At 39.6% G+C, this 18,896-nt stretch overlaps 1 long non-coding RNA gene across 1 annotated transcript; it reads right to left on the reverse strand.

The window, feature by feature from the left end:
- Positions 1-3,138: 3,138 nt before the first annotated feature.
- On the reverse strand, positions 3,139-15,975 carry LOC119480546. Its single transcript, XR_005204949.1, has 3 exons — positions 15,849-15,975; positions 13,689-13,692; positions 3,139-3,151 (listed from the first exon to the last, which is right to left on the reverse strand). It is a non-coding gene; the product is annotated as an uncharacterized LOC119480546 (long non-coding RNA).
- Between the last annotated feature and the right edge of the window lie 2,921 nt (positions 15,976-18,896).

Genomic DNA, 18,896 nt, shown 5'->3' on the forward strand with positions numbered 1-18,896 from the left:
CCTCGCCACACCTGTGTCCAATGCACTTTTGCTAGATGTCTTGACAGATTGCTCATGTCCCTGCCTTTACAAGCAAAACACTCGTTGCCCTTTTGGCAACGAGCGTTGTCTGCATCGACTCGACTGAAATATAACCATACTTGAGACTGTTTTTGTTCTCTCCGCCGGCGGAGACGCACACAGACAACAGGCTGAGAGAAGAGATCTCCTCTGGATTGGAAAATGCATCATAGACGCATATTTTAATCTTATTACAAATTTGAAATGGAGTTTGAGAGATTAAAGTTGCAAGATAATATTTATGTAGCCTAAATAAATAGGAAATACATTTTTCTTAATTTCTCCAATACCAACATCGGAGCTTATCGATACTACGGTCTTGCAAAAATGTGCCATGGGGCCCATTTAGTACCGGGTTTTTATGTCCCCATCCCTACATCTGATACAGTCCTATTAGCAACATGAGAAGCGAGAATGGAGTTGGAGGGGAGAGACTACGTCTACGACCGGATTGTTAAACAAGTAGCCAGTTAGCCAAGCCAATAAAAAGCTAAATCGTAGTAAGATAATAACCGGTAAGGTTCTGAGACTGCATTTCATCCAATGTGTTCCACCTCTTTTACTCTCCACGTGGACTGTTTACCTGCATTCAAAAAAAGTCAAACGTGATTGGTCAATACTACACAGACTACAAACGAAAAACAGAACTTTCTAATACCAAAATCTTGTCCCGTTGCCTACAGATTCTGCATTCATTTGCAGATATGTGTTTATAGATATGATCTGAGGGGTAACCCCTCTGATTAGGAGTGGTTTTAAACTTCCAAAAACAGCTGCCCTGAGCAGTTTGAAATAAAAAAAAACACCAGATCAAAAGTTACGTTAAAAAGATGTTTCGTTAATTAAGAAACGTCGGCGTACTATTTTATTCATCAAAGGCCATCAGCAGTAAGAGTGGCGAGCTGGTCTGATCATGCAACTATTACTGATGTCGAAGCAGCGCCTGCAATCATTGCACATACATGGTATCACTCCGGAGCGAAGTGGCACTTCCCTCTCATGTGGAAGACGAGCGTCTCCTCCTTCATGAAAATTTCACCAGCGCTTGATAGAGCGAGGCAGAGAGCGAGAGCCGCGTGCTTCATCGATTCTGTCAGAAGTGTCTGTATGCAAATGACCCTGTCAGATAATCTCCAAAGTCAACTCCTGATATTTAAGCCTCCTGACAAAACTTCGCCCTTTATCTCAGACACTTTTAATACCTTCTGTTTTACTGTGTACACAATGCCGCACTCAAGAAACTCAGTTGCTTTTTGCTCATATTTATCCATCTTATTTTAGGAAAATTCTCGATTCTATGCAAGACTTCACAAACGTGGGTGTTTGCACCTCTTTGTAGGGTTTTTAACTCACTGTGGTGTTTTAACAGACTCTGGAGTTAATTGAATTCAGCTTTTGCCCTGACAGTGATCAGTAACAAGTATTAGTGTGTGCAAAGGTCAAAATGGAGCCAAATACAATTTCTGTAAAACTGCAACTAGCAATAGATGTTTCTTGAAAAACATCTCTGGCATTTTACTGCATCAAAAAAGGAATTTTTTCCCCCAAGAAATAATCAATGGTACAACTCAGTGACTGACTTGCAACTGCTATTTTTGAAGGACAAATATTTCAGCTTTCAAGAAACCACTCCACAGCTTTTACGCCTTACGTGTTTTTTTTTTATTATTGAAACTATTTTTTTTTTTACATTTTTGGAATTATTTCTGGTAACCAGAAGTTATGAGACTTGCTTGGCGTGTACATCTGTACTTGTCTACATTAATATTCGCTCCATCTTTCTTCCGTCTATATTGAAGCGTGTGCAACTGAATCTCCTGTTTCAGCTCTGGCCGGCTCAGGTTAAATTTGGCCTTTGTTCAACTTTGACCGAACAATTTTTTGAGGTTGGCAAAGACACAGTCTTTAAGCATGAAAGTTCATTCTTCATCTTGGAAACAGTCATTTGACTAAAGGATCTCTGTTGAAAACAAACCCATGAAAAACACTGGAAAAAGGCTTGTACGACTATTTTGTCAAAGAAAAAGTTCTGTCTGCATCTTGTTACAAAAAATGGAGGGTAACACTTTATAATAACCATCATTTCTAAATGGTAAGTTATTAGTTAATTAAACTTACTCAATGGTTATTTTACTGTTAACAATGAAATGATAATTCATAATTTATTAACAGTTTGTTGTTGTACACATTTTATATACTATATTAAAGGCAGGGTTGACGATGTTATCCAGTATACACTATTTGTTATATTGGTTGAAATGGTCTTCACACCCCGACAGTGATCCATTACTGATGAGCTCTGAAAAAGGAGCGGAAAAGAGCTGTCATCTGTAGCTGCTGTAATCCTGTAAAAACGTCTACCAATCACTGCCTCGCGGTCCGCTTGGAAAGAACCAATCAGATGCCTCCCTGGTCGTACTCTACCCTTGCCATACACCAGCCTGAACTCAAAGCGCATCGCCACCGCAAGTTTACTGGAGAATAGAAGAGAAAACTCAGCCAAAAGTAAGACTGCGCGGTTACTTGACATGGGATAGGGTTGTTGAGTTGAGGTCCTCTCTCCGCTCTGTTTCTTAAGTAGTTACGTGCTCGTGCATGTGTGTGGGGGGGGGGGTTGCCTTGAAAGGAGCCCCGAGGGGACGGGGTGGGTTTAGATGGAGCTCCTGAGGCGACACTACTTTCAAATTATGCTAGCTTTCCAACATCGCCGACCCTATCTTTAAGTATTTGTTAATGATTCAAATGATTAAAAACGTTTAAGAAATAGTTTGTAAAACATCTATAAACATTAAATAGATAGATGGACCAGAAACCAATTATTAACCATTGACAAAGTATTAACTATCTATCTAAATAATGTTTATACAGTAGATGCTCTAAAAATATTTATTAACCATTTAACAAGGTTTCATAAGACATCAATTTACAGATGGTTTACAAACCAATTATTAACCACTGACAAAGTGTTACAAATACCTATCTATGTAATGTTTAGAGATGTTTTACAAACAATTTCTTAAAGATTTACAAATGATTCGGTAATCATTAACAAATACGTAGTGATGAACCCACACAGAATGATCACCTGAATCTGCAGCTCCCTTCGGCTTCACAGAGCTTTATAGTGAGTCCCAGCTCATTGTTTAGCTGTCCGACCCACAACTGTACTGTTCTGGTTCACTCTCCTTGTTCTGAGAGCGTTGGCATCAGTGAAAAAGCTGTAAAAGACCCCACTGCACACTACCTGCTTAGCATCTAACAGCACACAGACACTAGCTGGTGAACATGGTGGAGCATTTAGCAGCTGAAGAGACAGATATTTCCCTCAGGAGTTGGTGGAGACCAAAAACAAAGCTAAAAGGAGAGTGAATATTGGACTTACATTCATCAGGTTTCCAGAAACATGAAATCAAATCAATGATAATGCTGCTCTGTAACTACTTGATATGTAAATGAGCAACTGTTTACCAATCTCGACCAACTGATTTAAAGAGGATATTTTATGCTTTTTTGCTTTTTCCCTTTACTTTTGTGAGTTATATTGTTTTGTTTGTGCATGTAAAAGATCTGCAAAGTTACAAAGCCCAAAGTCCAGGCCAAAGGGAGTTCCTCTCCCCCACAAAAACACTGCTCCTGAACTGCCTGAACCGCCTTTTCTTCCAGAACGTGGTGACATCACCAAGTAACACATTTGCATAATGCCTGCATAACGACTACGGGAGTGCAGGAGCTCAAACAGAGCGTTTCAGACTGGATGAAAAAAAGGTACTGCAGCACAGACAGGATGAGAAAAATAAAGCATATTTTGAACATTAAATCATCTAAACGTGTTCTAGTAGAAACCCAAAATACATGTATTTATCTGAAAATGAGCACAATAGGTCCTCTTTAAAGGGGACATATCACGAAAAACTCACTTTTGGCTCCCCTTCCTATATCACATGCAGAGTCATTAGAATATACCGCCCACAGCTTGAGAACTACCTTTGCAAAGGTGAACCATATTTTTCTTGCAAGACAATCAGAGCAGACTGGGCTTTATTCAGGAGGGGGTCTTAAAGAGACAGGAGCTAAAACAAAGCATTTCAGACAGAGGGTGAATACAGGTATATTCAGACAGACAGTATGAAAAAAGAATGGGTTTATTTTACATTAAAGCATGTAAACATGTTCTAGTAGAAACACAAAATACAAGTATAAACATGGAAATGTGCATGATATGTCCCCTTTAAGATGCAGTCCTCATCTGAACCCAATACTCTATCTGTGCTTCTACTGAAAAACCTCACATTCATCTTATTGCCAGTTAAATGTACCTGGGTTTTTCAGTATGTGACACATTTTCAACAATGTTTAAAGAAAAGGAACATAACAAAGTCCTTATCCACTGCATGAATAGGAAGTCTGACTCATAGAGGAAATATATTTAATACTGTAATAATGTTTTTCCCCTGAGGGATCAGCAGCAATGAGCAATTTCACCAACTAGATGTATTTTTATTTGTTGCTTTCATACTTTTCATACTAACATGCTGTTTCAGCCCTGCAGCCTTTGTGGACCTCAAACAGTGGGAACAATAAACATATGAAACCCCCCCAAAACACAAGAAAATATGCAGTGAAACTCAGTATGAAAAAAAACACCAGAAGAAGAGTCTGGCTGTCCACCGAACCATAAATCATTGTAGCGATCAATAACTAGAAAACCCATGTGGGCCTATGCCCCAAGCATAAACAAAACAGAGACAACAGTGACACTGAAAGCCTTACTGAATCACATAGTGAGCCGGTAACATCATCTCACAACTAAAGCAAATGGAATTAGTGTAGAAGGTCTACACAGATCAGTCATGACAGTAAACACAATGCCGTACCTCACACTGAAAAGCCTCTCTGAAGTGAATGGCGATGACATAGTGCCTATTTCCAGTTCAGTGAGCTAAAGCATCAACAGTCGGCTGCACGGCAAGTTTTGGGGTCAAACCGTCAGGGCTCGGTTTTCATGAATCAGTGGTGAACCGTGGCGAGTACAGTAAAAGACACACAGGGAGAGATGAAGTGTTTCGGGTGGTTTTCATGGTGAGAGGTGCACTATGAGTGGAAACTGAGTGATAGGAAGAATATGTGGAAGGACATCAAATCTCCTTACATACCCCATAACAGCAGCCTGTTTGATGCCATGACACTGTTAACCCCTTACAATTGCAGTCGGGCCCAACGGTGGGCCAACAGAATTTTGTCTTTCAGAGGTTGTTGCGGGGTTTTCAAGCTAGAGTGAAGATACTGGTTTCATATGAAACTAGAATCCATTGGTACCAACCATGTCATGCTAGCTTGTCGGGAAGATCGCTAAATAACGCTAACTTTTTGCGAGGAAAAACTGGCATGGCAATTTTCAAAGATGTCCCTTGACCTCAGACCTCAAGATATGTGAATGAAAATGGGTTCTTTGGGTACTCACGAGTCTCCCCTTTACAGACATGCCCACTTTATGATAATCACATGCAGTTTGGGGCAAAAACCATGCAGTTATTTGCATGTAGTATAAATGTGTTTTTTTTGCCTATTTCAAAATGGTGAATTGGAATATGTCTGCATACTTGGGTGCCTAAACAGTCTTGGAATTACATATTACTGTAAAGCTGAGACTCGTGTGGATCCAATGAGCCCAGTTGTATTCATGTGTGATGATGTTATTCCCCATAGTAGCCTTTTCATTGTAGTGACACCATTTTTTTAAACGTGACTTCTGTATAAAATGATCTGTGGTGATCTCTAGGATAATCACAGCCTTATGAAACTGTACAGCCACAAACTAGAGACCTACGGCATTCAGAGAATGGATGGCTTTCATAGGTAGATTGACTATAAGGGGGTTGCTGAGCAGTTTACACAACAGAAGTGCTCGTCATCCAGTCGTCGAAAAATGCAGTTCTTGCAGAAATCTCCAAATGTCAAAAATGTTTGGTACCAAATCACAGCATGGCTTTTTCTACGGTGTTCATCAAGGTCTTGGTGTCTTAATGTGGTATTTTTGAGGGATTATTTATATTCTTTATCATTTCTTGAGTGGTAAAAAATGGTTAAATTTAGCACCAAATCTGTGTAACAAATGGTATCAATCCCAAAATTGCTGCAACAATTTATGAGACATACTAGAGCATGGGGATGACCATCATATACTTATATTATCATGTTCTACGCTCTTATACACTTTCACAATTAATTGTAATTGATTAATTAATTGATTAATCATTTTATATTAATGACTAGAACAATTTGACGAAAAGTGCTGAGCTGCATCTCAAATTAATCTTTTACTTCTATGTGACATCTACTGTTGACTATTTATCTCCCCCTGAAAATCCCCTGTCCACCACCCCTACCAATTTAAAAAAAACAGGGTGGAATGATAAGGAGTTTTAATGGCAAAGTGACTCAACATCATATCACCTTTGCTCAGAACACAGTGGTTATCATGTAATGTCAATGTAGAGGAAGTGTAACATATATAATTGGCATCAATGATCCGACCTCGGCACCTGCTGAGAAGCAGATAGCCTAAAGCATTATCGAGACTGTGTTATCATGTGAGCTGGACAAAGAATATTGTTTTTTTGTGTCCACTAGCTTGTCCACTAGCTGATTAAATATGTTGATCACATGAACCCAGGACGATGAAAAGAGTCATGCCTGCACAGTTCAAATGACAACGGAGATCTAGGAACAACCTGGAAGCGAAACCTCGTCTATTTAAATAAATTAGTGGTTTAGAATCTACATGTGACGTTCATAGAATTATGCTTCACACAGACCAGGAAGCCAGACATCAAAACAGATCTGCATGCTGTCTGTACAAGTGTGGACTGTGATGTTTCAGCAGCACCCATAATGGCCACAAGCATTGGTTTAAGCCAGTGCCGCACCAATCATTATCGATACACAGTAAGTACTGGACATTGCAAATGGGTGCAAATCATAGACTGTATATAATAAGTGGACGTAGTCACTGTGACGTCACCAATTGGTTTGTGGACTACCGTTTTGAAACCTCATTTTACCTAATATTAACTTATATGAAACCCTCAGCTCTATAAACAGATATCTGCATTCATTCAATCTGTAGGCAATGGGACAAGAGTTTGGTATCGGAAGTGTTCTGGTTCCAGTTTGTAGTCCGAGTAGTATTGACCACTTACGTTTCAGCGGGCTTTACTTGCATGCAGGTAAACAGTCTGTGTGGAAAGCTAAAGAGGCGGAACGAATAGGCCGAATGCAATCTTGTAACCCATCGGCTGTTGTCGATTGACGGTTTAGCGACTTTTGTTAAGTTGCTAATCCGACCGTAACAATGACCAGCGCACAGAAGAGGCAGTCTTGGCCAGCATATCCGCATGCTATGCTGGAACCCCAGAAATATTGGCCGTTGCCCAAGGGGTTCCAAGATTGATTAAACCCTAACTACAACCACTTAGGACAGCTCTATTGGAAACACTACTCAAAGGAGAAACAGTCTTTGACACATGACTGAATGTCTCCTCTCTGTCTGTCTCTCTCTCAGTCCTTTTCTGCAGAGTCCTCTAGGGGACTAGATGGAGACTCAAACATGAGACATTGCTCCCACTCTGAGCCTCGTTGTCCGGGTATCCCCGGTTCTTCTGACCATTCTGACTCTTGACCTTCATCTGTCTTTCCGTCCCCCGCGTTCCGACTTTGATTTCACTACTCAGTCATTGAATATTTCTATCTCAGGAGTGGTCTTTGGTAGTTAAATACCACTTTTGCCAGCACAAAAACCCTGGCATGTGCTACATACTTTCACTGAGATAAAGCTCTCAAAATCAAAGAGCTTCGTTCTTGAGCCACAGTTTTTTGCTGAGGTACCAATTTGCCCACACTAAAGCTTCAATAGACCAGTTTGGAATGCACCCAAAGGACATAAATGGTTGTTTTTATCATTTGAACAACCGGGAATGGCACAATATGAAATTGTTTTCTCTTACTTTTTCTGGACTATTTTTACTGCAGTCCACCACATGGATGAAAAATTGAAATATTTACTAACATCACTAATGTAGCCACATTAATAAAAGCAGCATATACAGAGAGGTTTATAAAAATGTCACATTGACCCTCTCTTCAATTCCCAAGATTCTCTTGTTGCTTTATAGACGGCATCATTAGGCAACCTGCCAGAATGAGTGGAATTGGATCATAAGAAGAACACAACAAACATGTCTCCTGGAGCGAAAATGCTAAAACATAGTGTAATAGTAGGGAAGTAGAACAGAGACATTAAGTCAACAAACAAACTCAGTAATGTCCGTTAGCATTTGCACATTAGCCACCATAAACTCTTGGCTATACCACACACAAGGGTGGGATTTATTTCCTTTGAATTCTAAGTGGAAGATCGTTATATTTTTCCTCCAAAAGTTAAAAAATATGGCTTTAATGTTTGAAATCAGGAGCAAAAGGGGACTCCCTGCCTTTACTGTTTGCGATATTAGACGCATATCGTAAATTTCAATTTTGAAACATAATATTAAGATTAGACATGAAGATCTATAAGCAGTTACGTAACGTTACTGAACCGCTTTCACCCACAATTTTTTTTTTCTTTTGGGGTAGGGATCTAACCTACAGTACTTCTCGTAGATCACAAATCTTTGAATATAAAAAAGACTCGTTGAAATTGGTTAGGAAATGTAAACGTCATAGTTCTTTTTATCTAGAAAAATGGCTGCTCCACCGATCACTTGTATGTATTTACAGGCCAGTTCTGACCTCCCCACTATGAAGGCGACGTTGACGTACAATCCAAAGCCCAATGCAGCATCTACGTATATATATATATATATAATTTATATAGGCACAACACCCAGTTACCACCAAATCTCTTCAGACGCTGAACTTTGTGAATTGGACTATATTTGCAATGAGGCTCATTTTCATAGAAAGGGGACGACTTTGCACCACATGTATGCACACCTAATTTAGATACGTGCAAATAGCACAGAAGCTCTGAGGCAATGGAGATGACGACGAACCAACAAAGGAGCTGGGCTGGTATAAATAGCGACAGGCCAACTTTCTACAAAAGAAACTCTAGATGAAGGTTGAAATAAATATGTTTGATGTAATGCTATATTTTTGTCAAGATAAGATTGGAAATCACAAGCTGTATATCATACAGTTATTTATTATTTGTGAAAAATGTCATTTTAATAAGGAAAAAAAAGGTGAGGAACCAGGCAAACTTTCGTGCATTTTTCATTAATGAATTCAAACAATATAGCACCATCATACCCTATGTTAAAAACTAAAAAGCAATTAAGACTTTTAACTTATTAAATTAATATAATATGATATACAGTATGTAAGATAAACTCTGGCATTATGACATATATGTGTAGTATTTTTTTGTTTTGTCTTCTTTTTTTTCAATTGTCTATCTATCTGTTTGTACATCTGTTAATGAGCATGTGTTCAATAAAGAAAACATTATAAAAAAATAAATAAATAGTGAGTGACTAATGGGGAAGTGGGAACAGGTGAGCTGGAGGCCAGGCTAGTGCAGGGGTAACGAGGAACAGGCAGGAAAATACACAAAGGCAGGAAGTTAAGTGATCTGAAACAAGGGGAGAGGTAACAAAATAAATGACCTGGGAGCAGGGTGAATTATGACAACAACGTTAGTGAGTGGTGCATATTATTTCACTTACTTCTAGTGGCAGCAATGCATACAGTTTTGCTTCCCTTTGCTCAGGTGTTAAAATATGTGTCTCTTCTCCGATACTTTTGTACATTAGATCATTTGCCAAGCAGCAGCTGTGATTGAAAGTTATTGGACCTGTAGTTCTAGGCTTTATATCTGGAAACTTGGAATCAAGGCAAGAACAGCTGGAAGAGTAGCTACCTCTCTGTGGAAGGACAGGGGAATAACATCCAACTGGCAGGCAGAGGATCTCATTTGTGAGAAGTCTATCAGAAACACATCAGTTCTTTTGTTTCTACAGTAGAGCATCTTGTCATGCTGCAGAGAGCCTCCCCGTCTCCATCCTGCCTGTGATTTTTATCTCCACACCGTGCCGACGTACCGCTGAGAACAAATGGACATCAAGGAGACGCGAGATAACCTCAGCGATACATCATTCCGTTTGTATTCCCAGGGATGTGAAAGGAGTTTCTCTTGTCTCGGAGATTTTACAACACCAATTCACATGCCGGTTTCTATTAAAGGAACAGTGTGTAACATTTCAGGGGGTCTGTTAAAGTTTATCTAAGAACAAATTCGATGGCCTAATGATGACATATCCAAGGTGTGCATCTACATATACAAAACCTGTCCGGCCCTGTCTTATTCACTTTTTGTAGGAGTTTACCAGGTAAAAACTTTCATGTTTTTTTCATTAAGTCTCAAGTTAAGTCAATGTTATTTATATATGATTGTCCCAAAATTCCAAAATGTAAATTAAAGGCCTTAATAACATTTTATTACATCTTCATTGCGGTGTTGTTCTGTTGGCCAGCCGGCTGTGAACATCTTCTGGCTGTATTGTATGGGCTGGGAATTCTATTCCATCTCTGAAATCCATCTCCTCAGATTGAGACCTACTGATGCTGTTAGTAGATGACATGCTCCTGAGTGATTATCAGAGTGACTTGCCTGTACATTTGTCCACATCAATCTCCATCAGTAAGAACTTAGACACACCGCTGTGTTGCAGACGTTTCTTTGAAGACTGCAATTAGAATTATAAAAAATATCGTCACTGTGTTCCTGTGTACTGCTGCCAATATACAACAGGTTGTGTGCATGGGTGGATTACGAGACATACCTTGTTTTTTGGTGTCTCTTTGTGGTCATTTTGTGTCGCTTTGTAGTAGTTTTGTGTCTCTTTGTAGTAGTTTTGTGTCATTTTGTGGTCATTTTGTGTCTCTTTGTAATCATTTTGTGTCATTTTGTAGCAGTTTTGTGTCTCTTTGTGGTCATTTTGAGTCACTTTGTATATTTTGAGTATCTTTTGTAGTAGTTTTGTGTGTCTTTGTAGTAGTTTTGTGTCATTTTGTGGTAATTTTGTGTCTTATTGTATTCATTTTGTGTCATTTGTAGCAGTTTTGTGTCTCTTTGTGGTCATTTTGTGACATTTTGTAGTAGTTTTGTGTCTCTTTGTGTCACTTTGTGTCTTTTTGTAGTCATTTTAGTCTCTTTGTAGTAATTCTGTGTCTCTTTGTAGTCATTTTGTGTCTCTTTGTAGTTGCTTTGTGTCTTTTTGTGATCATTTTTTGTCTCCTTGTAGTCATTTTGAGTCTCTTTGTAGTAGTTTTGTGTCATTTTGTAGTCATTTTTTGTCTATAGTTTTTTTTGTCTCTGTGGACATTTTGAGTCTCTTCCTGGTGGGTACATGTCTTTTTGACACTCCTAGGCACAATACGAGATGAATAAATCCCAATTTTTGCTATCTGTGCCTCCATCTTGACTGTAAGGGAACCGGGAAAAGAAAACTGATTCAACTCTTCTTTGTTTGGGAGGGGAGAGGGAGACACACCTGGAGGAGATCTGCATTATACTGAGTGTACTTTTCTAGTTAATGTATTATTTTGGGTGGTATGTGAATTGCTCTTCTTCAACATGCTAAATTCACTAAGCATAAATGAAGAGAGGTTGTTTTTCTTTAATCAGAAAATAACGTAATCTGAGCACAATCTGCTGCTAATTAAAAAAAAAGTCTGATTTTGCAAAGGCAATTGTAAGTAAATAACACTCTTTGGCCGTAATGACATCTAGCTGTGATAATGACGGTATGTACAAGAAGGACCAGTCATTGAATTCACAATAGCACTAAAAGAGAAAATCATCTTCTTAATTTGTGAGCAATTAGGCTAATGGATACTTGGAACTTAAAAATATGGCAAAGGATAATCCCCATGAAAATTACTTACTACTGTGTAAAATGCTTTTTCCTCCCTTCGGGGACTGTTTTCGAGGTGTAGGGAACAGTAATAACATCATTTCCCGCTGACTGCTGCATCACTGTGAGTTAAGCTCAGTTGTTAAAGGACAGGTTTGCCGGAGCAGCAGGGGACTGGACTGCATGGCGGGGAGTTATTCTGGGGGTCAGACGACTGTCAGTCCAGCTACACTACTGCAAAGTTGTTAGCTTTTTTTTTCTTCAAATCCTACAAACCGTTCTGCTCACACTGGACTGACACATACTGAGGAGCGTACAGTATGTGGTCATAAATCCATCACTCTCAGAAATCCATCTCTCTTAGCCCACTTTAATATTTCATACTGAGCATACTGTGCATAAATTGCAACCTATCAACCAAACTAAAAAGCACATTGCTGCCTACAGGTGCCTGTCAACATCAGCATTCTACAAAAATAACTTCAGCACCCATTATTGCTTTTGTAAAAGCTCTTAGTCATAGACTTCCTTCAGACATAAAAGGATGAAAGGGCATCTAGACACGTCAGTAACTAGCCCCGTTGCAGAACGTTGGCGTATCACAGACAGGGTATGTAGACTTATGACTATACATACATCAAATACCTGCACTTGGTCGGTGGCCCTACGATTCAAACTATGACATTCTACGTACCCCTCTAGCGACGTTTTTGTCAGTTTCCGCTCATGTTTTCAAAATAAACTTCCAACGTAGGTTTACTTAACCACAAAACTACTTGGTTAGGTTTAGGAAAAGATCGTGGTTTGGGTTGAGATAAGTATGTTTGTTACATAAAATAGGCCTGCGTTATGTAAATGGTGTTACTTAAGAATGTAAGTTACGTAACAAAATTACAGTAAATTAAGTCAATGTTGACTTGGTTTCACACGGGACACGAACAGTGGTCTCCTGGGTGAAAGTCCTGTGTATGTTTGAGCAATAGAGGCTCCAGGCTATACTAGCATAACACACCCCAATCTAAGACCATTGGCGTTCACGTTGCATTGTGGTTAATGTAGGCTCCATTAGAGCGTTAAGTTATCTATCTATATATTAGGGCAGTCAACCGATTAAAAATAATAATCACACATGACAGGACTGGTTAGCATGCTCATTTCACTAGATATCTCTGCAACACAATACATAGACGTAATTGTTGTAATGTCAAAACTGTAACTTCTTCACTCTTTTGATGTTAGTTATTTTTTAGAATTTTTTAAACTAAATTTCTGGTCAGATCGTACACATTGCACCTTTAAACAACAAAACTCACATAAGATCAGCATACTTAGCCTCTGAGTATACTCTGTTATTTTTATTTATATGTGTATGAACAGAAACATTCATTATCTCAGAGGATTATCAAGATGTCTAACCACCAATTCATTATTGAATGAATAGATCTAAAATAGGACTGTTCTCCTGTGTAGCCAGACCTCTGTCTGTGTGTCCTTGAGAAATATTTGAAAAAAAAATCATAACAGCTTTCAGGGGTGAAAGGAAGGTTTCCCCTTTGAGAAATGAATGTTTATCACCATCAAAACAAAAAGAAACTTGAATAAACAAACACTGCTGAAAGATACTTCACATGAATGTTAATATAAAGTCCTGTGGCTGTTGGCGGTAAGCCGATGACACACTATTAGCCAGAAGCAATTCCACCGCATTGACACATAACTGTACACGAGTGGCCCTAAAGGCCACATTTCATTAGCGGCATTCCCCCCTCTGAACACTTTATCTGTGTCGTAATTGTTGTGGGATTTGGTGAGGCAGGGGCAAAAGGAGCGCTGAAAATGAAATTGATGTTCAAACAAGGGAGCAGCTGTCAGGAGCAGCTACCTGGGGGGTATTTCACCGCAGAGGCTTGGGGAAAGCAGGACTCCTATTGATGAAAGTCTCACTTCATTAAGCGTGACTTGGCCCTCTGCTTTAGTTCAATTTCACTAAACTAACTAGTGACTCCTCCAGTTAGGATCAATGAAGTCATGGGCAGACTTGTTGGATGTTGTGCATGCTATGTTAAAGCAGCTTGAGCAGAGGAATGCAGCAGTCACACTTCAAAAGATTTTTTTTTGCGTCCTTCAGAGCCGCATGCAGTCTGATGATTACAAGCATCTAATGACCAGAGAAAGGCAACAGCACTGCAGCCTGATTAAGAAAGTCAGGGGATGCAGTCTGCCAGTGGAACGCTGATCACATCAATTTGTCTAATCAGACTAAATTTACTTTAATTAAAAAGACACTCCACAGCTTTATTTACGCTGCGCTTCTCAAACTGTGAAGGGAGCAAATTTGATTCCAAGAATTTGCACCAATATATAAAAAAAAACAATTTGATAATTATAAAATGTTTTATAAAAACATGAAATAATACTTCCTGCAGTATGGGTTCATAGCACTAGACAAGGATAACAACTTTCTATTCAAAGTTACTGTGAGGAACTTTTAACTGGTTGATGAAACAGTCGCAATATAATACTGATGTCCCTATATGACCTACATAAGAAAACCATCAGCAAAATGTACTATATTTATATCTTAATGCTTGTCATCAGTGCCACCAGGTCGGACTCTGGCGAAATTAGACGAAATCATGTAAGTTCACCAGAAACTCCTTCAGCTCAGACTCAAGCGGGGCCTCCAGCAGCAACCAGCCCGCCAATGACAGACCCACATCTGGCTTCGCTGCTGCCTTCGACCTGCAGTCGGAGCTCCGGCGGAGGGCCGGTCCCCTCTGGGTGCCAAAACTGACACCACGCCGCTGGAGGCCCAGGCCGTATTGCTGGGCCCGCTGAAGGGAAGGGAGGCTAGGGAGAACTAGAACCAGGACTGAGCAGGAAAGACTGTCAGACCCTGTTGCAGTAAAACGAGGGGATTTCTAAAGGGAGTCTGGTGCTCGGAAACACTACAACGCTTTTTTCCACAGGGACCACCAAAATCAATACAAAATGAAAGTTCCTTGTAGTAGCTTTAAATGGGATTTATATACGTTTTTTTTATTATTATTACATATCTTAATGATAATGAGGTGCCTTAATATTGTTACTGGGTAACAAGACAGGAAAAACATATCTTTTATGACTAACTTATGTCCTGTAATATCAACAGATCTTAAACAGTTGAGGACCCAAAAACTTTCCCTCCCAAGAAAAGGGATTATAAAGAATTGCAGCACCGATTGATCAGAGTGATTTAGAGAACACATAATAACAGTGTCATTAGATTTTAACTGGAACAAAAGAAACCACCTTAACACCTCAGAGCTATCTTGGAGATCTTTTTTTTCATACCATCAGAACTAATCGTAAAGCCTGATGTATTTTAAAATATACCACCCAGCTCCAGTATGATTGATCGGCTGACCTTTGGGGCTGTTTTATGATGCCCTTTGGTTCCAGCGTGTAGCATTTAGGGGGGATCTATTGGCGTGTGACAGTGCAGGCGGAGAGCAGAAACTCAGAAGCAGAGAACACTCAGGACACCAGGTGAGTTCAAAAAGGCAAAGTCTTTACTCAAAACAGGTAGGTCACACACGGAAGATCAGTCCGACAGACAAACAGGATCAGACAAGGGGCAGGCGGAGATCCAAAAACCGGGAGGCAAAGCAAGAGGTCAATGTACCAAAAAGACTAAACACGAGGAGTTGTGGGAAAACGATGAACACACGAGGTTGAATTGCCAAAGACAATTTGGCAGGGAACAGTGAAAGCATGGGAGTATAAATGGACAGGACTAAAGGCAAAATCAGGGGCAGGCGAGTAACGGGTGGGGGAAGACACACGGAGGCAGGAACTGAAATGACAGGAGAGGTTAGTGTTTCAACATGTCACAAATTGTTGCATTTTTGTCACATTAGAATTAGCCGTTTGTATCTCCATAGGGAGCGGGTCCTCTTCACGGAGTCGGCCGTGTTTCTACAGTAGCCCAGAACGGACAAACCAAACACTGGCTCTAGAAAGGGCCCCCTCGACGTCGGTCACCATTGTTCTACACACTTGGCACACGGGAGAATTTTAGTTGGTTGCAATCTGCAACCACTGCTAGATGCTGCCAAACCCTACACACTATTCTGTTAAAACTTAATGTATTCATTATAGGGTTGTCAAAGTTAATGTGATAATAACGCGTTAACGCAAATTCGTTTTAACGTCACTATCACACATTTACACATTAACAAAACTTGCAATTTGTAGGTTGTAGCGAGCTAAATTTGAAAGCTAAAGTGAAGATACTGACATTATATGAAACTAAAAAATCAAAAGAAACCATTGGTACCAACCATGTCATAATAAGGAGGTATAAGGAGGTTGAATAACGCTGCAAACTTACCCTACATTTTGGCGAGAAAAAACTGCCATGGCCATTTTCAAAGGGGTCCTTTGACCTCTGACCCAAAGATATGTGAATGAAAATGGGTCCTATGGGTACCCACAAGTCTCCCCTTTACAGACATGCCCACTTTATGATAATCACATGCAGTTTGGGGCAAGTCATAGTCAAGTCAGCACACTGACACACTGACAGCTGTTGTTGCCTGTTGGGCTGCAGTTTGCCATGTTATGATTTGAGCATATTTTTGTATGCTAAATGTAGTACCTTTGTTAAAATTTGGCACAAACATCCACTTCATTCAAGGATTAATTGATTAGATTATGGTGGTCAAAGGGCAAAGGTCAAGGTCACTGTGACCTTGGAAAACATGTTTTCTCCCATAACTCAAGGATTCATATTCTATTTATGACAATTTCACACAAATGCCTAACAGGGTAAAATAAAGTGATGACATTTTGGACAGACACGGATGAACCGCGTGGTGGTAATTTAATTTTTGTTTTATTAATTTATTTAATTTGGGTTTGATGATCCAGATAGCCGAGTTTAAGAGGGAAACGCTTAATGGAATCAGAATTGACCTAAACAGAACGTAGTGATACAAGTCTGGCTGCTTCATCTCACTTTGTGAAGCCCCCTCTGGTGTAAAACACAGCCCCTCATCTTTTCATTTCCCGCCCTGCCACTTCCCCCTCCTTCCCTCTCTGTCTGCCTCCCATCCTCGACGACCGGCTGTCTGTTAGGATTGACTTATGACTCCAGTTTAACTCTTGGCCACAGTAAATGTCCTGCTGATAGTTTTGCCGTAATATCGCAATTTGTCTTGCCGGTCACGGTGGGCACTTTTGGGAGACAAGCGCATGTGAAGAAGGCCCAGAGGAGCGAGGGTGCCAGGCAGGTGAAAGATGACAGGCAGCATGTCTCTTTCATTCAGCCGAGCAGCCCGGCTCGCCTTGCTGAGCTGAACAGCAGGTACAGACACAGTGGCACTTCACCTAAATTAATAGTTGACCCGTGCGCCACGTTGCCGAGTGAAGAGTTATGGCCGGAGCGCCGCAGCAGGACAGGCAGCAAACATGGCTAACAATAGGGTGGTGGGATGTTTGATGAGGGGAATCAAAGCAGAGGCCAGGAGGCTAAGATGGATGGATTAGCTTTGTTATCAGAAAGGCCACTGAGGCGCTGCACCGGCCGTCCTCACTGGCTTATCATCACATCCAACTGGCTAATCCAATTTCTGGCCTTCTCCGTTTCCCTCCTCTATATTCAGCCAGGTTTCTAAATTTGTAGGAGCTGACTGAAGTGTCAGGTTTAAGGATTTTACGGCTTACCGATAACAGAATTTTCCTTAGCCCTGATACTGACACTTCATTCGACCACTTTATTTAACCCTAAATCACTTTTGTTGATAAAAAAAATAATAAAAAATGATTTTCCCCAAAATATTTATTTTAATTCTACACAAGAAGAATCATTAATAACTTATAATGTTCATTTTTTATTGATTGAAAAAGAAGAAGAAGAGAAAGAGAAAGAGAGACCATGTCAGCGGTATATCTACAACATACTGTATAAAAATAATATATATGTAAAGAAATACAAAATGAAGAAAATGTTTTCAATTGCATTCCAACAATATATTCAAACATAGAAATATACATTAATATATAGTAGGCCATATGTCAATCAATACATAGTGTCTCTTGAATAGCCTAAGAGGAAATGAGAGAGTAGGTGGGATAAAAGGCCCGATGGTTGCTCTCACCACGGCTGAGAGGGTCATACTGACAACAACCCGACCTACTCTAAATGGCTCACAGCCATATAGAATATGTCTCTTATGAACACTTGATATAAAACATAAATGGGAAACAGGACATCTATACAGAAATCTGGGACCTAACGCAGATCAGGCAAACGTAAACTAAAATGAATCGGATATACCGTATTCATGATTTAAAACCAAACCTATAGTGCATCATGTTTGAGAGGCGGGATGGGAATATAGGATTATGGGCTGGTGAAAAAAAATTGTTTCCTTTCAGATCAAGTATTCACTTAGCTTTTACGTATTTATTTGATTTGTACCCGCTGTTTTTTTTTTCTGTTTTAAGTATTAAAAATGAATCGCACATTTTTTTATCTGTACAAAATGTACCTTAAAGGGAGATTTGTCAAGTACTTTTATCAACATGGGAGTAGAGTGCTTGCTCTATGTAAATGTGTGCATATATGTATTATTGGAAATCAATAAGCAACACTGCTGCTGCAACTCAGAAATTTCCCCTCGGGGATTAATAAAGTATAACCACAAAACAATGACAAATATTGAATATTAATGACATTTTAATTAAATGGCCATGACAGTTTTTCCTCGCCAAAATTGAGTGCAAGTTTGGAGCATTATTTATCCTCCTTCGCAACAAGCTAGTATGACATGGTTTGTACTGATAGATTCTTTAGGTTTTCTTTTCTAGTTTCATATGATGAGCTCACTACAACTTCCAAAAGATCGATTGCGTTAACTCGTTATTAACGTGTTAAAT

This window comes from Sebastes umbrosus, chromosome 21, assembly GCF_015220745.1.
Source record: "Sebastes umbrosus isolate fSebUmb1 chromosome 21, fSebUmb1.pri, whole genome shotgun sequence".
Classification (NCBI taxonomy): domain Eukaryota; kingdom Metazoa; phylum Chordata; class Actinopteri; order Perciformes; family Sebastidae; genus Sebastes; species Sebastes umbrosus.